This window comes from Neodiprion fabricii, chromosome 6 (assembly GCF_021155785.1).
Source record: "Neodiprion fabricii isolate iyNeoFabr1 chromosome 6, iyNeoFabr1.1, whole genome shotgun sequence".
Lineage (NCBI taxonomy): Eukaryota > Metazoa > Arthropoda > Insecta > Hymenoptera > Diprionidae > Neodiprion > Neodiprion fabricii.
In genome coordinates, this window is record NC_060244.1 from 25,675,775 (window position 1) to 25,698,120 (window position 22,346).

The window sequence follows — 22,346 nt, forward strand, 5'->3', positions numbered from 1 at the left end:
GATGATAGATGATATAGATGACATTACAATACGCGTATTGCCAAATTTTCGTACAATTGTATGTACCATGCCAGAGAGTTAAAAGACATTATATTTATAAACTATTGTTCCTCTTTTCTTCGTTAACAGTTACACAACCAACATATTATACTATAGGTGTATATATAATAGATTTATACAAATATATTAGATATTCCTAGGGAACCCAAAAATCTAATCCCAAAATCATCCGCTTTTTCTATAAACTCAACAAAGCAACGGGTGTGTGTGTGTGTGTGTGTCAAGTATTTACGATGAGTGGGAGCAACAAAATGCGAATGATATTGTTATTATATACTATGTAAGGTACGTGGAGTACGTGTGTGTATGTATAATAATAATAATAATAACAGTAATGATAATAACAATAATAATAATAACAATAACAATACGATACATACGATACGGATATGCCAAGTATAGTGTACGTATACGTGAAGACTTAAAATTTTAATGCATATATGTAAAAAAGACACCATAATGTGAGCATATCCAGTTGAAACTGGGTTAACACTTCTAACCTACATCTATAAGGTTAGACTAAAATAATGTAACTTCTAAGAGTTAGAGAGTTATGTTTAGTTGACATGATTGACCACGTTATCTGACCAATAACCTACGCTAATCGCAGATCGTGAAAACAACAATAAGAAAGAGAAAAAAAAAATAAAAAAAAAAATGAAAAAAGTCTCCCCCTCGCCAACGTTGGCATCTTGACAAATTGTGGGAAGAAGTGCGTTTAGCACAATTCAACGAGTATCGATAAAAGAATTTATGACGATAAATCGATAAACGATGTGCGAATGATTCGACGTAACTGAAGCTAAGACTTTATAAGACGCGAAATAATCAACGTTGCCGCTGATTAGAAGGGACAAAAAAAAAGCTGCACACCGAAGTACGTACGGTGTACGTAATAAATCCACTACTACGTAGTATATAAATGCATAGGTATAACAATAGTGTAACGGGTCAACAATGTCAAGTAAGTGATAATCCAACATTTATATAATATAATGTAGGTATAAGTATTACATCGGTGGTATTAATGAACAAATATAATACGTATAAACAGTTAAGGGAGTTCCATTTGTTCTTCTTTTCTTTTTTCTTTTTTTTTTTTTTTCCTTTTGTCCTCTCATCTGTTTTATTTTAGTTTTTAATCAAGTTATTACCATACAGTCCAAACCAACCAAATACGAGAGAGCGAGAGAGACAGAGCTACATAAAAGGTGGATCTAACAAAACAAGAACAACAGCAGCTGCGAGACGGGAGAGCTGGACGAAAGTCGATTCGTCAGGCTCCCGCAGCTTTTTCTTCGCTATTTTTTATTTATTTTTTTTTTTCAAATCGTTGTACCGATTTTTTTTTTTTTTTTTTGTTCTTTTACCTGGAGGGGGAGTTGGAGGTAAGGACTGTCAGCGATGGTCCAGTTTTTGATTCCCGTCGCGGTCCAGCGGCATCTTACGACGCTTACGACGCCTTTCGATCCGCAGAAATGTAACCTGCCTCCTTGAAAAACATAATTCAATTCGTGATGAAGCATATCTTATAACATAATGTAATATTAAATCTCATTATTCAAACTCACTTCGTGAGTATTACTACGTATTATAGGCCTCTAATTTACATATTATATCTGTTTTTAATTGCAAGTCTTTTTTTTTTTTTTTTCTACGTGGAATTGTGTAGCATTAGTAGTAGTAGTAGTAGTAGTAGTAGTAGTAGTGGGTGTACAGATAATAATAACACTAACGGGATAAGAAAGAATTATTATACATGAATATAAGTATACAAACACTACAGAAATTTTCATATCCCATCCTTGTTTTCAATTCCGTTTTTTTTTTCATTCTTCTTTTCTATTTCATAGATATATTCGTTCTTCGAACCCTTAATATATTATGAATACGTACAACGCCATATATAATTAAGTATATTATAATGATATACGAGTGCAGAGTGCTTAGGAGAGAAAGAGAGAAAGAAAGAGAGAGAGAGAGAGAGAGAGAGAGAGAGAAAACTGGTTATCTTGTACCATCTCATGCTAGTAAAGTACATATAGGTAGACATATATATATATAATTATATATATATACACACGTATATCCTTCACGTCCAACTATCTAAAAACTTGTGTGCTATAAGGACGGCTATACATATTATATGTTAGATGTTATAACAACTAATATCGACAACTCTGTGGAATTCAATCACTGTGAATTGAATTGTCTGATTTGCGATCGAGAATGTTTTTTGGAATACACGCGTCGAGACCTTGGATCTTTGTTACTAGTTTTTATTTCTTTTTTTTTCGATGAAATATTTCAGTCAAAAATACAATGTTTCGAATACTTTTTATTGCCGGTTTCTTTTTTCATGCAATTCATTTTCATTATATCACGGGTAATCAAATGACAACCTTTTCTGTTTTTCATGAAAAGATTAAGGTTTCACATACGTATAATATTTAACCCTAATTACTCACAAAACGTTCTTCATAATTACTTTACAGTGTTTAATTCGTACGCGAGGCTATACGTATATTTACTGAGCTACTGTACGTACGTTACGTGCGAAGTGTATACTGATACGTGACAAACTACAAAACTCCACAAAGTTGATACGTGAAAATGTATAAATTACTTTTGAAAAAGATTTCGAAAGAGACACGAGAAAATATTTATAGAAAGAAATCACCGTTTTGCCAATATGCGAGCGTTGATTCTATGATTATGTCGGAACTATCGATAAAATTGCTTAATATTAATACACCGAAGAGACTTTATACTTGGTATGTTTTTCGAAATAATGCAGGGTATGAAAGCGGATATAACGTTGAAAGAATCCTTACAGATCGAAAAAATTACTGTCAAAAATAATCGCAAGTTGATAAAATAACTTTTACCTATACGAAGCTGCGGTAAAAATATTCTTTACTTTTATATTTACGTATTATACTCGATTTTGCTGTTGTATAAAATACACGTAATTGTTTTATTTACATAATAATGCTACGTATGTGTTATCCTCATGTCAAACGTCTAATTTGTTCATAATGACAAGTAAAAGAAACAAACAAACGGACACGAATGTACGATCTAACTTGTGATAAGTTAATTAACAAGCTACAAAGAACTACTGGCGCTAATAGTTAAACAAAAGTGGGCGTATTGTGTGCTTTGTTTTCTTTTTTTTATCTTCTTCACTTTCTTCATACGTATATCCAATTCATCCGTATCAACAGAAGCGACGATCAAGGGTTTTTTTTTTTTTTTTGTATTTTTACCTAATATATTCCGAACCCAACTTATTATCCGATTTCTCTCTCTCTCTCTCTCTCTCCCAATTTTTATCCTCAGTTTCTAAGAACGAACGAATGAATATAAATAGTTATAACTGAAACCTTTCGGCAAAGTTTCAAGTCTGAAAACGAAGGAAACAACAAACCCTTTCATCGCGTCTTAAATTGCAGGCTACATCGTAATATATAGTAAAGTATGTGTGATGTATAAGTACATGCTTCAGACACAATGTGTCTACTGTAAAATGTTCCTGCTGCACTACAGTTATAAGGTTTCGAGATAAAAGTTATCAAACGGAGTAAGAACAAGATTTGAAAAAAAAACTACGCGTTTTGGTTTCATTTGCAATGTTCTTTCTTCCTCATCTTCATCTTCTTGTTCTGTTTGTTTTTCGCATTCTTCTTCTTTTTCTTCCTCCTCCTCTTCTTCTTCTTCTTCTGTTTGTTTTTCGTATTCTTCTTCTTTTTCTTCCTCCTCTTCTTCTTCTTGTTCTTCTTGTTCTTCTTCTTCTTCTTCTTGTTCTTCTTCTTCTTCTTCTTCTTCGTCTTCTTTTTCTTCTTCTCCTCTGCACGTATATATTTTGTAACGAAAATGTGAAAGATAAAAGTCAATAATGAAAATAAAAAGAAGAAACATGGGCACACACTTTCATTAGTTCCGGAATTCTGAAATATTTTCAATCGAAATATATAATAATTATTATTAATTTCACAACAATTTCAAACAACCTTAGAGTGCAGCGATGCAGAAAAATGTGTCGTCTGGTTATTAACATATTTGCTGTACAAATAGGTACTATTTCTAGGCAAGTGACGTATATATATATATTATATATATATAATATATATATAATATGTATAATACCTATGAAACTAACAATAAATAATATACCGTAAATCGAAACTACTCTGGCACGTGATTAAGGCATACCCATTACAATATATATGTGTATATATGCAGGTAGAGATTTATTACGAATACATATATGCACATATACAATACATATGTGATGTGAAACAATTAACCGACTATCTCTAGCTGGCAGCACCTATTTGGGTTACAAATGTAGATTGTTAGTAATATACAGCGATTAGCTCTACGTATGCACAAACAATTAATACTAGGGTGATGTATAATAAATTATACCTGTGTGTATATATATGTGTGTGTGTGTGTGTATGATTCGTATTCTACAGTTTTACAAAGTTCCGAAATGACGTGTAGAATAAGATCCGTATTATGACTTGTTAACGAGGTGAAAAGCGTTACTAGACGAATTATGCGGAGAAATTGTCATTTTCGATTAAATGGATGATATGACAAGTCGTGAGTTGAAAAATAAATAACAAAACTTGTCAAACAAGTGTGCGCGCACACTTTTTATAAAAACATACGATTATGATACTTCGTTGATCACTTTTTTCCACCCGATTATTAATAAATTATTCAATTTTTCCGTAATGGAGACGGCAAAAAAATCAACGCGACAAAGATAAATCTCACTGCTGATCGGTCATATCCTGTTTCGATCTTTCTGCAGAATGATTGAACACACCGTGTACTATAATAATGGCGTTTCAACAAATTATAATCAACTCCGAGTAATGAAATAAATATACATACATATACGAGAAACAATGCTACGTGTTTATGTGGTGTTATTAAATAGTTCGTCGTTTGTTAAATGATTATAAGTATTATACAGATGAGAAATTTGGTCACGTGCAAATTAGCCGCGGCTTTTAATAATCTTCTGAGTCACAGGAGAAAATAAATCGCGATGTTCCAACACTATCGATCGGTTTTTCCCCTTGTTCCATCATATTCAGATATCAGATGCATATCAAGTGTTCACGCGACACAATAATAAACAAAATTACTTTTCCCCCGTTTTGATACAATAAAATAGATCGTGCATAGTCATCGGTGTTTACGATTATAGTCAGTGCGAATATTTACGGCAATAAATAGGTACAATAGTAATTGACCAAGAAAAAAAAAAATCAATAAACATTATAAACACAAACGTTAGACTCTGTGTGCCTTATTCTATATATCTATACATACATATATACTATAATCTCAATCTATCGTGATGTATAAGCCCCAAGAATGGCGTGCTAGTATAATAATGATAATGATTCATAGAAATAATATAGATCTACACAAAATCTACTTCTAGACATCAAGATTAATTTGCTCTCTGACATATTGGATTATATCATCTATCGTATACATACATATATACATATGTATATTTATGTAAATATATATGCGTGTGTGTACAACACATATATTATACGGTATATAATATACGTATTACGTTATATGATACTGCAGTCACTAGATCTACGTTTTCGTGTAAATATACATATAATACGTATATAATAATAATATAGTTAATTAACAATATCAAAATATAATGAGGTATGTAAGACAGGTGGTGATATAATTAGGTATAGTGTTACTCGTATACAGCAAGCCAAGCTTTTCATAATTTTTACGCGTCATCGGTTACCCACAAATAGAAACGAAAATAGAAGACAGAAAAGTAAACGAAGAAAAAAGTATCCCACAGTTTTTCTCCCCGTCGTGACTGACGATTTTTCGAGTCTTACACTCAATCGGTTTTCAGGTAAATGTAGGGGGGGGGGGGGGGGGAGAGAGAAAAAGAAAAAAAAACTAAACAGATTAAACCCGACGAAATATCCAGGAGATTTATCAAATTTTCACCACGGCGCATTGTTTCGGTTCAATTAGCATTGCATTGCTTTTCAATTCTCGGGGAACGATAGAAATGGGAAAAGGGAGAGGGGTGGGTGGGGGGTGAATTTCAATTAGCAGAGAACAATGTTAAATTGCATTCTCTCGTGGCGGTTAAACAGCTGAAAATCTCCTCACCACCCTCCCCAAAATAAATTCCTCGTGCAAAAATCTTCTTCTCGTTTCGACGTCATTTCAGGAACAAAGGTGCGATTAAATTCGGTAACGTCTTTTTGGGTCCGTTAAAATATCGCGGTAGCTTTGAGCGGCGGCCGAAACGACGGAGGAATCGTATTGCAACGAATCGATCAATCCCGGTCGAACGAACGGCGTATTTGTTGCCCGCGGAGTTATAAATGTCGGTGTAATTAGTTGATTAACCGTAAAAACGCGGTCGAGAAACCTAACGATCGTCTCGCAGTGACGTTTGCCGAGGAAATTTCAAGAAGACTGAAGATGGTAACGTTAACGTAACGAAGCGTCGTGGAAAAAACAGTTGTTGTACAATTTTAGAACGACTTTGCAAAATATGAACTTGTTGCAATATTTTCTAGCTGAATTTTCTAAAATCCTCGGGTTTCAAGGGAAGATTTTTTTTCTGAACAGGCGTCGTTGAAGTAACGTTACTAACTTGAACCTCAATAAATTTTACTTCTTTACGCGATACATACAATTGATGGTTTTTCACAATCGGTTATTCTATCATCATTTTTCTCGTTCTCTAATTAATTATTATCACGCTATGCTGTGTTTACTTCGTTGATTAATTATTACACCAACATAGGATGGTACGTAACGTGGTCTCAATAAAAACCTGGACGATGGAAGTGATGACGTTACATTAATGACAACGTTTACTTGAACGATGAACGAACCTCGTTAAGCAAAAAATTAGAGAACTGGAACGTGGAAAGTAATTTAGAGAAGTATCGATAGAGAAGGTTCAACCGTTGAAACTTTTCGAAGTAGCCAACAACTTACCTAACACCAGAGTAGAATAAAACACGGGGTTGGTCAAAAACAACTTATCTCGTTACGTCTAATGAAACATTATTTTCCGAACTTGTCCCTACATGTATATCTTTATCGCGAATATCGATATCAATCGGTATTTGTGCGGCAAGAAAATCGGCGTTACAAAAATGATTTAACTTTAATTAAATTTCCTCTACGTATATATGTACATTTGGGCATTTGTTTGAAAGGATGAACGCGCATAAAATAAAAACAATGAATCTTCGAGCACCGTTCAACGAACCACGACGTCGAGTGTTGCCAATTTTTCCCGAAGCATCGAATCGTTATTACTGGCTGTATTTTCGCGAAACGTTTGCAAAGTTTTTTCCAAGCCCGCGTAAATATCGGCAAATTTCTTATTTTTATTTATTTTTTTCTTATTTCTAACGTTGGAAAAAAACTTCCAATACCGCCGTTTGCTGCAGAAATTGAAACTTATTTGTATCGAGTCATAGAATTGCGGAGTATCGCTTACGTCCCCCCTCCCCCCCCCCCCCCCTTCCTCAATTTTATTTCCACTTTTGCACATCTCGTCGTTTTTTCTATACCAAGCAGCAAGCATCTCCAGCAAGTCGCAAATAAATGTAAACTGTATCAGTGCATAGTTATCGAAAAGAAAAGAAAAAAAAAGGGAGAAAGAGAAAGAGAGAGAGAGAAATGGAGAGAAGGGGAAATGGTTCGTACACGATATCGACTGCACGAAGGGTTCAAGAGCCCCTCTGAAGAGCGTCTGTGACTCACCCCAGCCGAACATCCCCTCTTTCGAGAATTATTATTTCTCCTCCATCGACGTAAAAATGAATCAAAAAATGCAACGATCGGGGGCAATTCCATTTCCCGCGATGCGGTATTTTGAGAGAGCACGTCCAATCTGACCCTGACTATCAATAATCCCGATCGATCCACCGACGGTCAAACTAATTAACAAAGTGAGTATAAAGAGTCGTAGAGGAATTGGCGAAAATAAACAACACCAAGCGTGTCAAGATTTGTTGCATTACGTAACACACTCAAAAAGACTCTCGGTATCATCGAAACCACCTCGAATCATTGGAAACGTTATTTTTTAATTTTAAGTCCGGTCGTAATCGAGTCTGGATGGATTTCACTCGTCGATCTTGAATGTTCCAAGCGTCGTGGGAGCAGAGGATGTAACTCGAGCGCATGATGCGGTACAAGCTTGTACGAAGATGACAGGGATGATTATTACGATATTCACAGCCAGCGAAACGAACTCGCGGAATCGCGTCAGCGTTCGTCCCACGAGCAATGAGAACCACTGTTCCTGGCCCTTAGAGTTCCGAATTTTCTGCTACCTGTTTTCTGCCAATTTCCACTTCATGACTGTCCGATGATTCCCGCGGTTTGCTGCTCGTGTAAAACGCGCATCCTCCGTGCTTTCGACTACACTTTTTACTCTGTTCTATTGCGACGTGCGGTGTTTTCCATATTCACAGATGTAGTCGCACGCAGAGTAAATCACACACGCTGCTCGTATTCTTCCTTCGCACTTCGACCGAACTTTGCCGACTGACTGCTTCCGCAGTCTGCCCGGACATTTATTTACACTGCCATTGATCTTTTTGATCATTTCCAAGCAGAGTACAAATTGTGAAGTGAACATGAGTCGCATCATCAGACGCATCGTGTACGAGATTCTCATAAAAACTTGATGCAAATCACTTTACACAAATCCTTGTACACGTTTACAGTGGACTGGAAATATGTAAGGTTTCTCAAGGATGAAAATATCCTGCAATTCCAATACTGACCCAACGTCGGCATTCGACTCGAACCGATTAACCCTTCGGCCATGCATCCAGCAGTTTTGTCCCGATGACAACCGGATGCGGAAGGGTTTTCTAGCTTCGCAACTTGGCCGTGAGAGTCGAGAGCTCGAAATAGGAATGAGGAAGAGGAAGAGGAGAGCGAGAGAGGCGAGGGATCGCTAGGTGGAGCCATCTGTGAGGGTCGACGGAAACTTTGTCTTAAAAATCATCCCCCAGATCAATACTCGGGCAAGGGGCGGACGGCTAGACAGAGGGGCTGCTAAACACGAGGGTTCCCAGGGCCGGTTGTTCATTTTCAGCTTCAATGTCGCGTCGCCGGATCCTCCGCTCCGCAAGGTTAAATCTGCGCCAAGTTACGCAAGTCGAACGAGTGGCCAATATCGCTTCTCTCGCGTGGCTGAAACTGGCAGTCGGAATTACCGGACAAATATGCTCGCGTTCATTCGAATAAGGTATAATGGCGATAAGTCCGGAAATCAAAATTTCATCCGATACCTTGAACCCTTCGATACTTTTACAAATTTATGAGGATAAAACTGAACTGCATTTTTTCCATTTTCAAAAAGTTTACACATTTTGCTGCTATTAGCGGCTTCGGTTTCCGTGTTGCGTTAAATCTTGGGCTGACATCGCGTGTTAACATAGTTCTTAAAGCACATGTTCGACCTGCACGCAGCTTCCCTGATGTTTCGATCACGCGTTTCATTGTCTGACCATTATCCGCCATTTGATAACGTCCTTAGCTCGCGCGATCGGAGAGGTAAAAAAATTCAACCATTTCCTCTGACAATAAATTCGTCTCATTGTTAGAATATGCATTATGTATGTAATACAAGAATATCTCGGTTACATTATTTCACGTATTCGACATTCTCAATACTGGAGATACAAAAATACGATAAATATTTGCAGGTTTCTAAGTTTCTTATGTATTTGGTACGCATATCGAAGCCGAAAGAATCCTCGTGAATATCTCTCGTGAATACCGAACTGACCATTGAGAACGAAAAATGGATTTTCATGATAAACGATAAAGCCTGACTAACGCATATCCCTACATTAAAAAAAAGACGCTTTATTCTGGGTTTGAAATGATTGTTTCAAAATTTTGCGAATTCATTTCTTAAACATACTCTTATAGTCAAAAGTTGCGGTGGCAGAGCGAACAAATATCGTTATATTACCGCAACTGCTGCTCCTACGACGTTTTGAAAGCCTCTATCGAATGTCCGATGGTCCGTAATAATTAGAGATGAAAGAAAAACTGGGTCCGATCGATCCTGATATAAGACAAAAAGTATCCGCTGGGGGGGAAACTTGTTGGATCGAACAATGAGTAACCTCCGAAGCTGTACCAAATCCTCAAAGATATAAGAAGGTATAAGGTTCGTGGGTTAGCGACTCGCTCGTCCCCCGCACTTTCCTAGATCCTAGGAGAAAAGCTCGGGCGTATATCGTGCAAGGGATGGTTTTCCCCGTCGGTTATCCCCTGGGATATGACCCCGCTGCCGCTTTACCAATTCATATAAAGATAAGCCGGTGGAACGAGCCCCTGAGACCCCTTAATTATAAACATTCACATTCCACTAATCGCAAATGGGTGTCTGACGGCGATGCAGCGCGTTCGAGCAATCACGGGATTGAAAAATCGGCAAAAAAGATTCCAATTTATAAACGAGCTATCGACGATTGTAATTCGAATCTCGAGACTCCGTTATGCGGTTATAATACACGAGGAAATGAGAAGTAGAAAAATTAACTACGCGGAGGATAACGACAAGCAAATTTTCAAGACGAGTCCGATCGAATCGTTAAAATTCAAAGTTGATTTGTCGTCAAGCTTGTCCGACTGCCAAGCATCCTAAAATTCCCTTCCTACACCTTGCGCCAAGTAAAACTTCAGACCCAAAACGACAGCGATGATTGCATAAAAATTTGATAAAGAAACCGTACAACGCGTATAAGAGACCGAAACTAGGCCCGAGTTTTCAAGAATTTTCCACATATTTCCAGCAACATTTTACAGAGGACGTTGGTATTTCGAAAATCGCTTTGAAAGTGGATTCGAGGCGACGGAATTTCTTGTTTAGACTCGCGTCGTATACCTCGAAGGTTATCCTCGAGGAGGTAGGTAGGTAGGTAGGTTGGTAGGTAAGTACCTTACACAGCAGTCTCTCTTCGCTCCCGCGGGATTCGGGATGACAGGGACGTATTCTTGAGGAGGAAAACGAGGGAGGAAATAAGGGGTCTCGATGACTCGGTGGTTGACACGCGTAACATGTGTATCCCCGAATTACGGTGGATCAGGGAAAAGTTACGGAGGAATATGCCCAAGTTTAAAGTATATCAAGCGTTATAAAATTACAATTACATTACGAATATACGTGACGCGAGTAACGTGTTTACCGTTACATCGGCGTAAGGGAGACCTCTGAAGAGCTTCTCCAGGAGGAAAATGCCGCGAAGACCTGCCAATTTCAGGTCACGCGTTATATATCATACCCGATATATACACGGGGAGGGATATGCTCGGCATAAATTCCCTTCATTTGGGGCTTCGTTGATCTTTCGCTTTTGCCCGGCTTCGCGCGCATCGCGTAACGTCAATTCGATTTGTACGTATTTTTACGTAAACGTAAGATTCTTTCGGACGGTTCGTCGACGACGAGGTAAATAAACGAAATGTCAATACAAGTATTTATTGATAATTTAACTCCAATAGCGTCGTTGATTTTGTTGTTTTTTAATTTTCTTTTTCTTTTTCTTTTTCTTCTAATTTCACCAAATTGAAATAAAATCATCTCTTTCAAATTCCTTCGTGGGACGATGATTTACCAAGATAGGTATCGGGACGTGACGATACCTCCTGTACAGAGGAAATACCAGGATTCCTCGTTTGCTGTATAGCTTTCCCGTAAATTCCCGGTATATAATAATCCAAGTTTGGTACATCGTAGAATAACCGTGAGCGATATCTTGAGCGAAGACAAGCGGGGTGCGGTTACATTGAGAAATTTGACTGAAGATGAGAATAGAATTCCTCCACCCCTCGGGACTCTGCAAGATGGGGAGGAGAGTTCGCGCATCGACTTCCGAGTTTACAGAAATTCGCGTGATTCGCGGTTACGTATCGTGTATTGTACGTCCGTACAACTTGTACACAACTATGCAATACGGATACTCGCATTGTTGTTACACGGCTCCCCCACGCAAAGGCGTATGGTATACACGTAACAGCGATGTACCTAATTAGATTTCACGGCTACCGGGGAAGAAACCGATAGCCGGGGAACGAAATCGAATTTTCTATATAATAATGCATTATACCCAGTTATTTATTTTAATATTATAGGTGTGTGTGCGTGTGTATTATATACACACATACACGTCGCGTGAAGCCTGAGAAAATCTTGATGCGATCGGCGTTAAAAAACGCTGAGGAAGGAAAAGTTTCGGCAGTTATATGCTTTATTGTTGTTGTCGTTGTTATTGTTAATATTATTGTCGTGAGGACTTGTATTTCAATTACCCGGTCACATTTTTTTCGATTCCACGAGTCTGCGTACGTGTTACTTTTCGTTTCGATTGTTAGGTTCTCACACAGCATATCCCACGCGCATTTCCACGTCGTCGCTCAACTTGACACGATCGGATCCGGTATTCGTTCGTTGCTTTGCGTATGATACGAATCGCTTTGGATATTGGTATAAGAGTCGACTCTGTGCCACGCTCTCTTATGGTTTCCCTGTTCACCGTTGCTGCTGCTGCTGCTGCATGCCTGCCCGTTTCTGGATTATCGCGAGATTCAAGAGCTTCGCAAGCTCGAGAGCGCGACTTTCAAGAGTATAGGCATACGTGTATAAGTAGTGTACGTATACGTGTGTTGACACGTGTGACGAAATACCGAGTATATATATATATATATACCCATACAGATGCGTACGTAATTATGTACTTTCTTTATCGAGTCACGACCACCCAAGCCATGTATAATTATTAATAAATACAGGAAGAGGTTAAATGTAGGTACGGTTCTTAACCGCATGGCGTTACTTTATTTTCGTACTCTAAGATGAGGTGGTTTCGAAACTGTGCGTATACAAGGTGTGAAAAAAAAAGAAAAAAAAAACGAGAAGAAAAAGGGGAAGGGAAACTCGGTGAAAAATGAAAAGATAAAAGAAATTGTCCGCATCGCGATGATATTATACTTCCGTCCAAAATGCCGTACTGATAACACCCAAGCAGGCACTGGTTGTCCATTATCCTGAAGATGATCGGCGGGGCACGGCCGAAACGTCGAAAACATGTTTCATTAATCAAATAAACAAATTACGAAACTGACCGGATTTCGACTAAACATGATTCAATCTGTCTCCCTGGTCACGAATACATCGCGGATGATATTATATGTAATAACAGTAACTCTCGAGAGTAGATTATTATTTTATGCTATCGTCATGATGTGGAGGAGAGTGAATTATTTTTCAAGCACTTGCAGGCATAACAGCGTACGATGATACCACGCGGGAGAATTTCGTGAATAACGCAATTTTCTACTTTTTCAAAATATAAAATATACATTGTATACGTATATCCGCAATGAGTATAAAATACGATTAAGTGTAGGGGGGGGGGGAGTTGAATGATTGAAAAATTATCCACAGTAACGTGATGACCACGAGTTCATGTACTGTATACATTTATGTTTATTTAAAAAATTCTTACAATAAACCCAAAGATAGTAATTGAAGAGAGAAATTAAAAAAAAGTCTGCAAGTTACTACAACCAAAAATCATAAATTCGTCTGTGAGGGTTTTTAAACTTTTTCATTCAAATGACAGCCTTTTTCAATTCCCCTCTGAGCTTAACATTTCCACACCGATTCCCGCCGATTTTATACATCGATCAAGTATATCGAACAAACCTCGCATGGCGTCGATAATATAATGCGTCAGGGGGTGAACGAGAAAATGAAAAATAAATCGTAGAACTACCGTCACGATAGGGCTGCAAGTCCGCAAATCAAAGTTAAAGACAGTGACGCAGAGGTATATAAAGTTACCGGTTAGTATGGAAGAATGGGAGGGTAGGACAGCTCGTAGTCGGATAAATAACGAAAGACACGCTACGCTACACACGGACACGTAAAGGAGAGAGAGAAAGAGAGAAAGAGAGAAAGAGAGAGAGAGGGAGGGAGAGACAAGCAGCACGGGTCAACCGAGTCTAACAGAAACTGTACCTACAGTCAGTTTTCTCACCGCGATTATCGGCCCTGGATTTCAACCTGACAAATTGTTTTCAACCAGGTATAAAATGGGCGGGAGAGTACCAGGATCAGGAGATTAGCCCCATTCCCTAATTCTCTCGGTACGTGAATAATTTATAGCCCAAAAACTGCACGTAATGCAAAACGAGTGTTAAAAAAAAATCCGTTACGACATTTCCGAATGGTCTTTGAACTTGTTGAAATTTTCTTTTCCTTTTTCTTTTTCTTTTTTTTTTTTTTATATACTTGAAATCGGAATCGTCGCACAAGAGACGAATTACGATACGTATCGATTTTTCAAAAAAGAAAAAAATGCGAGTATCCATAATTTGTAAACTTTGAAAGTAAAGAAAGTCGAAGCGTAGAGAAGTGGACAAATATTTCTAAACCAAAATGTAGATAGATAAGAAAGTTGTCGGAATTTCTCTATTTTTCTACATTTCTACGTTTACACGATACATACGCGATTCTGTATATTCCGACATTCCGCATATCTTCACCTCAATAATGTTGATTTTTCTTTACATTCTAAAAAGTAAAGATGCATCGTCGTTACTATAACGTTACACAAACTTTAACTTCGTGTACAGAGTTCTATAGATCATAATTTGGCGTTTATGAAACCCGAACATTGAACTAGTTTAATTTCGTACCCCGGCGACGTGACGGGAATGAAAATACTGAAAAATTACAACAAACAAAAAGCAATTAGAGTCTAGTTCCCGTCATTCCGCGTCTGATGGGATGACAAGAAACGATGGAAAATCAATTTATGGATCACCCGAAGTAATGAAATCGAAGGAAAATAGTATTTCCGATAAGCGTGTACTCGTATACACGACTAGCGTAGTAAGATGAGTGGATGTATAACGAATAACTCGACCCGACGATACTGACAAGGCAGCAACATGTCGGATAGTATGAAAGTCTGTCGGATCAGACGGTACACGCGTAGCGAGAAAGCCTGAAATAATCATCGTTCGGAGGGTAGAAGATGAAGCGTCAGGGGGTTTCTGAAAATGGTGGAGTGGAAGCACCGCCTGTAAGGAGGAGGACGAGGAGGAGGAGGATCGGAGCGGAGGTTAAGCCGCTTATTCCGAGAGCGCCGTGTTGCTGGGCTCCTCTCTGAAGTTGAAGCTGATAAAAAGTCGCAACACCGCGAGTAAGAACGTCACGCATCCTTTAACAACGGCAATCGAACATCAACGCGTCTTTGTAACGAGGATCGTGAATCGCTCCGCGTTGCGCGTGGGTGAAAAATTTATACCCTTTTGCAAAAGTGTGAAACTTTGTTGAAATCAAATAACAATAATAATAATAGTAATAATAATACGGAGAAAAGGGAAGAACGATAAGAAACAGTGCACAAAGTCAACTTCACGTAGCAGTCAAACTTTTTACCAACAAGTTTACCTATCCCCGGTATATTTTTGAAGGTAAAATAATATCCACAAAAAGAAACTTGGAGAATTTTTACCTATATATATATATAATATGAAGAAATGACGAATCCGGTGCACAAGTATGAGCATGATAACCCCTGGATTGATAATAAAGCGAATAAGGAAATGATTGATGAGAAATTCTACAACTTTCGCACGATATTCAGGATTGGTATATGCATGCATACATAATGTGTGTGTGCGTATGCGAACACGTAACAGCGAATCGAAGATTACAGCAAGGCGAGGGTAAAAACGATTGCCATTCGTGACCGCGGAGGAGGTCGGTTACAATAATAACTGACGTAGTAGGCAGCGAGAATAATAAATAAAAACTTCTCCCATAAGATAAAAATATATACAATTGAAACGGGGAAAGAAAAGATGGGATCGCATGACCGTAATTTAGTATAACTTCTTGCCGGGCATAAATGCGGAAAGCGACGCGTTGCCGTTGAATCTCAAGCGCAAGCCGGGGATGGTGGGGGTGGATGTGCGTGTCCGCGTTCGTAAGGATCACGCATCCCAGAGGCAAAGTTTGAACCGTTTAGGTTGGTACGCCCTGCTGACGTGGTTCTTGTATATTGGTAGGAGAGCGGGGAACGTCGAGGTAGAGACGTCGCCGTTTCCCAGGTAGGCAGAAGAGGTGCCTTATACCACCGGGTAAAACTCCGCAGGAACAGCCAGCCACGCACCTGGCACAAAAGCTGTACCAAGCACCGAACCAACTTCGCGATTATACCTCGACCAAATCTGTGCCATTTCTATAAATTCACCAAAATCGTGGCTTATCGCAGCTCGATTCTCTTGCGACCAAGATAAAAAAAAAAAGAAAGAAAAAAATACCCCTAAACAAATATCGGTTTGAATCTTTCCAAATTCTAACGACGAATCGATTCGATACGGCGACGATGATTTTATAATAGATTTTCAAACAACGAACGATATCGAATATAGGAAACGAAGTTATTCGTCTATAGGTATTCATTCCATCAGGGTAACTCGTTGCGAGGTTATAGATTACGCGAAATTGATTCAACGTTCGCTGATTTCAGATTACAAGTTTCTATTTCTTTCCTATATTTTAGATAATCCTTCATTTTAGTCAATTTCTTTTCATTTTCGCGGCAAATTTTCAATGTCCGTGAATTCCGTCGTACGATTCGTTAATTTGAAATTTATCGTTATAATAATAATGATATTATACATCATACGTGCAGATTTGTACATACATAACGCGTCGTCTATATTTCTCCTGTCCTTTTGCGCAAACTTTTTCTCGCGTTTAACGAGCGCGGATTTTTCCCTCCTTCGCTTCTCGTTCCTCCCACTCCCGACTTCGCATAGCTCGTTACATAAAATGTGATTAGGGATGAAGCACAGAAGCTGAGAGGTAACGAGATTGTCTCGATTACAAGAGACGGAGTTGGAGAAAAAGAGAGAGACAGAGAGTGAGGGGGGGGGGGAGGGGGGGGGGGGGGAATAATGAATTTTTCATTTCTTCGCAAAACATAAAATTTCTTCACTTTCGTTGAAAAGAAGGAGAAAAAAAAAAAAAAACATCGGAACGTACGCGAGCAAAAGAATGTTACACTGGGTCAAAATTTATATTAGTCGTTTTCTAAAGGTTGAGTCAAGAATGAAATTTAATGATCACCTTCGGTATATAAAATACGAAAATTTATCGAACAATCGATGTTTGTTCTCCAAAATTAGGAATTACGCAGGCCATTAGAAAAAAAAAAAACGAAAGAAGCACGGATAGAAACTGTTGATTTTCGCTCGTTATGCAAAAGGAAAAATCGAAGGTATAATACAAGATTATAAGATTCAGATACAGCAGCAGCAGTAGCAAAAAAAATAATAAATGGAATTAAAAAAAATGGGTAGGGAAAAAAGTTCTCAGCATAACCTTTGATAAATTATACATATATGTATATATATATATAAATTATAGTATAGAGATAATCTTATATGCATAGAGTATGAAAAGCGCTACAGCCTCTCGCGAAGAGTGAAATTTTCTCTTAGATTATTAAACATTATTATTACCATTATTTTTCCTCGTTTTCAATTTTCCCTGCAAGCTGTTTTATCCTTATTTCTTCATCTCGCGTTATTCTTTTATACAAATGTAGCTATGTATAAATATGTACATATATATATATATATTCCAATTTTTTCATGCCCAGCATCTTCTGTTCTTCCAGAAGAATAAAAAAAAAAAATTATCCTAACCTCTCTCTCTCTCTCTCCCTCACACTGCGGCCCGATGAGATTTTAATATTTAGCCACGTTAAATTGGATTACTCCACTTTTCTCTCTCTACACAGGTATACGCGTACATAGGCATACATATGTATTCGTTATATCCTTCCAAGCCGATTGTTTTTTCATTATTTTAATTTTATTCAATGTTGAGTTAATTTTAAAATTGAAACCTTTCCTCCTCCCTGTCATTCAAACTCGAAATATGATATTACTATTATTAATAAAAATGCGTCATCGCTGCAGTGCGTGTGTCCAAAGTCCCAAAATAAAACACCTCCCACATATTCGTGCAGTGCCTGGTGTAAATATAAAAAACATGTCATACCCGTATAACGCATATTATACATACAAGTAGATTGTAACAACGATCGATCGAACGAACGCAACGCCATGAATATTCGTTCGACTAAAACCCCGAGAGTGGTTATATATATACATATATACATATACATATAATATAACGTACATGGCCGTGTAAGCTTATAAGCCGTGTATATATAATATATACATGCGGTACGCGGTGCGAATTTTGAATAAATTTCTTTTTGCGAATTCACCGTGTGTTAAAGCGTGCGATTGTATACATTTCTGTACCTAATGAGAACGACGATGTTACGCCATGTTTTTTTTTTCTTTTTCTTTTTCTTTTTCTTTATAAATTTTTCACCCGATCAATATCGCTTGATGCGATTTTTTCAATTTTTCTTATCGTTGATTTTTTCCTTTCTCCGCCCAGCTGATGAACACGCACAATTGGCAACCGGCGATTCACCTCGACAACAGATACCGCCTGATGCGAAACGAGCCGATGCTCGACGCGGATGGTAACGAGACTGACGAGATTGGGGAGGACGAGACCGGCTGGGAGATTCCCAAGGAATTTCAAGAATAGGAAGAAAAAGCGCGAATATCAAGAATATTGTTACGTAACGTTGATGAAATTCATCCGCAACGATACAACGCCGCGAGTTTCTTTGTACTTCGAAAAAATCAATTCAAACCACATTTGTCGTTGTCATTTCGTTTTATAATATAATGTAATGTATAATCATACGTCCGTACGAAACAAAGATCAAATTTATAAGACCTCCAGGTTTCTTCCCCCTCCCCCCGTGCATTTACTATTTTTTTTTTTTTATAATAAATATACACGCAAAAACCGTCTTCCGATCATTATGCACAGCCAATTAGATACAAAGAAACGTAAGTAACATGGGAGGGAGGAGGGGGAAAAGGAGGGGTGGAAAAGTGGAACAAATTGAATTGAAAAGAATAAAGGTAAATATAAGAAAGAAAATCCAATCACCATTACAAAGGATGAGAAAAGCGAAAGAAAATGGAATAAAAAAAAAAAAAATAAGAACAAGAATTTGAGCGTGTACAAAGTACCTGCAATACCTGTATTTCGATCATGTTCATCCAACGCAAAAATAGAGTGTATTCGCGAACTCTCTCGACGGGGTTTTACCTACTCGTGGACAAGGATTGACTTTAATAAACCGAATCGCCGTCGTCAGCAATTCTTGCAAATATCCTGCATCCTTCCTTACGTTCTTTATATCATGTATCGAACTACATGCATTACTATCAAGACATAGCCGTACACATTGTATCCGCCATTCCCTATTTTATAGGGTACGTGTAATGCGCATATGCGATACTGCAGCACCCACTCGTGTATTATTACAACACATGGGTAAATATGTACAGGTGGTTGATCCCTCGGCAACTCCCGCAGGCTTTGCCCGCCATTTCGAAAATACATCAAGGAAAAGAAGGGGAAAAAAAAAAATAACGACAACGAAAATGACGAAACCGATACGGGTATGGTCATGGAAAAATATATAGCTTGTAGTTAAGCTCTTTGCAACGACAGAGCGAGATAAATAGAGACAGAGACAAGGCGTGAAAAAGGATTGTCTTCATTTTTCTTCCCCTCGTGCGGCACGTCGAAATCTTGAACCGTCACTGTTATCGCGTACAGAGAAAAGGGACTCCGGACGAAGATGTTTGTTCGTAGTTGGAAATGATTTGGACCTTCCAGTGCCAAAGACGCGACTCAGACCGAGACCATTTCGATTTCCCTCCCTCTTTTCAGTCTCTTCAGCTTCCGTCTTCCTCCATGCATGTATATTGTATGTATGTATATATATATATATATATATAAACACGAAAATGTGCACACCTATGCACTCTGTTATACGAGATCGGTCCTGGCCATGCACGAAGATAATGCGGCTATTCATCTCGAGATTCAAGAGGGTGGAGAGGATGAGATTATATATATATATATATATGTATGTATATAACGTTTGAAAATATGTAAAAGTACCGTGGTATGTTGCAGCAGGAGAGAATTAGTAGAATGTACCGAGAGCATGAAGGAACTCTGAAGGCATAAGGTGTACATATATATATATATATGTATACACACACCATTAGCAGATTAAAAGGAGTAGCTTTGAAAACCGATAACGGATCTTCTCAACTTTTCGACTTAACGGCAGAGACTTCAGATATATATATATATATATATATATATACATAGACTTGCACCCTGCAAAACTCCGCTTTCTTCTTTCCCAGCTACTACACGGTTCTATATATTATACATTAGATTGTATCAATAAAATCATTTCATGATAAATCTACTCTTTAAAACGTTATCTAAGGTGAATAAATGCTTTTTGATCTTAAATAACTTTTGAAAGAGTAAATTTATCACAAAATGATGGAAAAAGACCTTTTTTTGTAGAACGTTCAATTCCCTACACAAATTACACGTTCTGGTCTTGTCGGTACACGAGCGTTGACGAGTTATAAAATTACAGGGTAAAAAAAAATAAAAAAATACAAAATTTCCCGTGTCATTTGAGTGGGAAATAGAAAGTCGCGATGATGCACCTCTAAATGTTAACAACAAGAGCTGAAACTTGGACAGCATCTTTTTTTCGTCGTTTTCAAACAATATTTTCAACGTGAATTTTGAAATAAAAAAAAACAAACAATCGTCGTTTTTTTTCATACAGTCTAATATACATACGTACATATTATAATTACTTTATATCTCAATATACACGTAAGTATGTATTCGCAAGAACCTCTCTATCCCTCAAACGGCCCGTGGCAACATTAACGGAGTCGAAAAAGCAGGGAGAAACAGAGAAAGAGAGAAAACGTAAACATATACGTACCTATGTATTATATACATGCCTACCCATATACACAACTTTCGTATTATACGCTCATTATAATTCGCTTTCGCGAGGAAATTAATTACTTTCTTTCTTTCTTTCTTTCTTTCTTTCTTTCTTTCTTTCTTGTAGCTTTCTTCGTTTGCGAGAACATGCAAAAGTAAATTTATTTATCGACTATAATTAAGACTGGTAAATATCCCTCTCTTTTTCCCCTGTACAATTAATTACCATTTCCTAAACAATATATATGAAAAAAAAAATCACATCTCTCAGAGGTTTTCAGCAAAACTAATCGAGAAAAATGAGGATCGAATACTTTAACGCCATGCAAATGACGCAGAGAATACCGCGGGACTAGATTTTCGCACCGATGGTTACAGTAATTAAAAATGCCGATACAATACGAAATACGCGCATGACGCGGACGTAACGCGTGTCGTCTCGTTAGTCATTCGACGTTTTGTCCCAAAGTACCGATAAACACGTCAAGCGCAACACAGCGCCGTGCCTTTTGACTAGGCGTTTAGTTATCCGACCGGCTTCGACTTCACAACTATACCCACATCGCTGTTGCCGCTGCTGTTGCTGTCGTTTGTTGTGAAAAGCTTGCAGCTGTCGTTCCCAGCCTGCACCCGACAAATCCGCCGTTCCTGCTATACGACTAAACCCTACAGCCTACGTAAACTGATTTCGCACGAAACCGCACAAAGGCAAAGATTTTTAACGACTGTTATACGATAAAGATCGCAAACTGGTGAGAAAAAGAAACAACGTTAGCGACAAATCTTTTCTGATTTTTGTACAATTTTCAAGGTGAGTATAAAGTTAAATAGCACAAAGCCGAGTCAAAGTTGCGACTTTTTAGCGTTTTCAACGTTACAATGTTGAACAGCAAAATTTATCGATATATTCAATCGTGTCGCCTACGCTACAAATTATGATCAGCTGGAAGCAAGCGTTTGTACAAACAAATACGTTATAACCGATGGTAAATTTATTTATAATTCAGAGGCCACAGCCTCTTGGTGGAGTTTTACGACGGGTCTTAAAACAGGTTATTCTTCTTATACCGCGTACGTCGCGATGCACATCGAGGGCGAAACTCCGTCGCAGCAAAATAGCGGCAACAGCGGCACCGCGTGGATACGTTAAAAATTTTCGCCAATCTTTTTGCAAAAGTATTAAGAGATATAACGGTTCAAGCCTACCAACGATACGTGCACTATACATGTGTTATACCACATAACTATAGTT

The 22,346-nt window shown here is 38.0% G+C and overlaps 1 protein-coding gene across 7 annotated transcripts in view; it reads right to left on the minus strand.

Moving 5' to 3' along the window:
* LOC124184414 (RNA-binding protein Musashi homolog 2-like) overlaps positions 1-22,346 on the minus strand; it is a 137,039-nt gene that overhangs the window by 25,850 nt on the left and 88,843 nt on the right. For 2 of the 7 annotated variants that reach the window (XM_046574083.1, XM_046574084.1), the window contains exon 2: positions 1,431-1,552. The exons of 4 other annotated variants lie outside the window; for them this stretch is intronic. The gene's annotated coding sequence lies outside the window, so the exon portion shown is untranslated. Of the gene's footprint in view, positions 1-1,430; positions 2,016-22,346 lie in introns of those variants that run through there. One more of the 7 variants, XM_046574082.1, reaches the window with a different exon arrangement.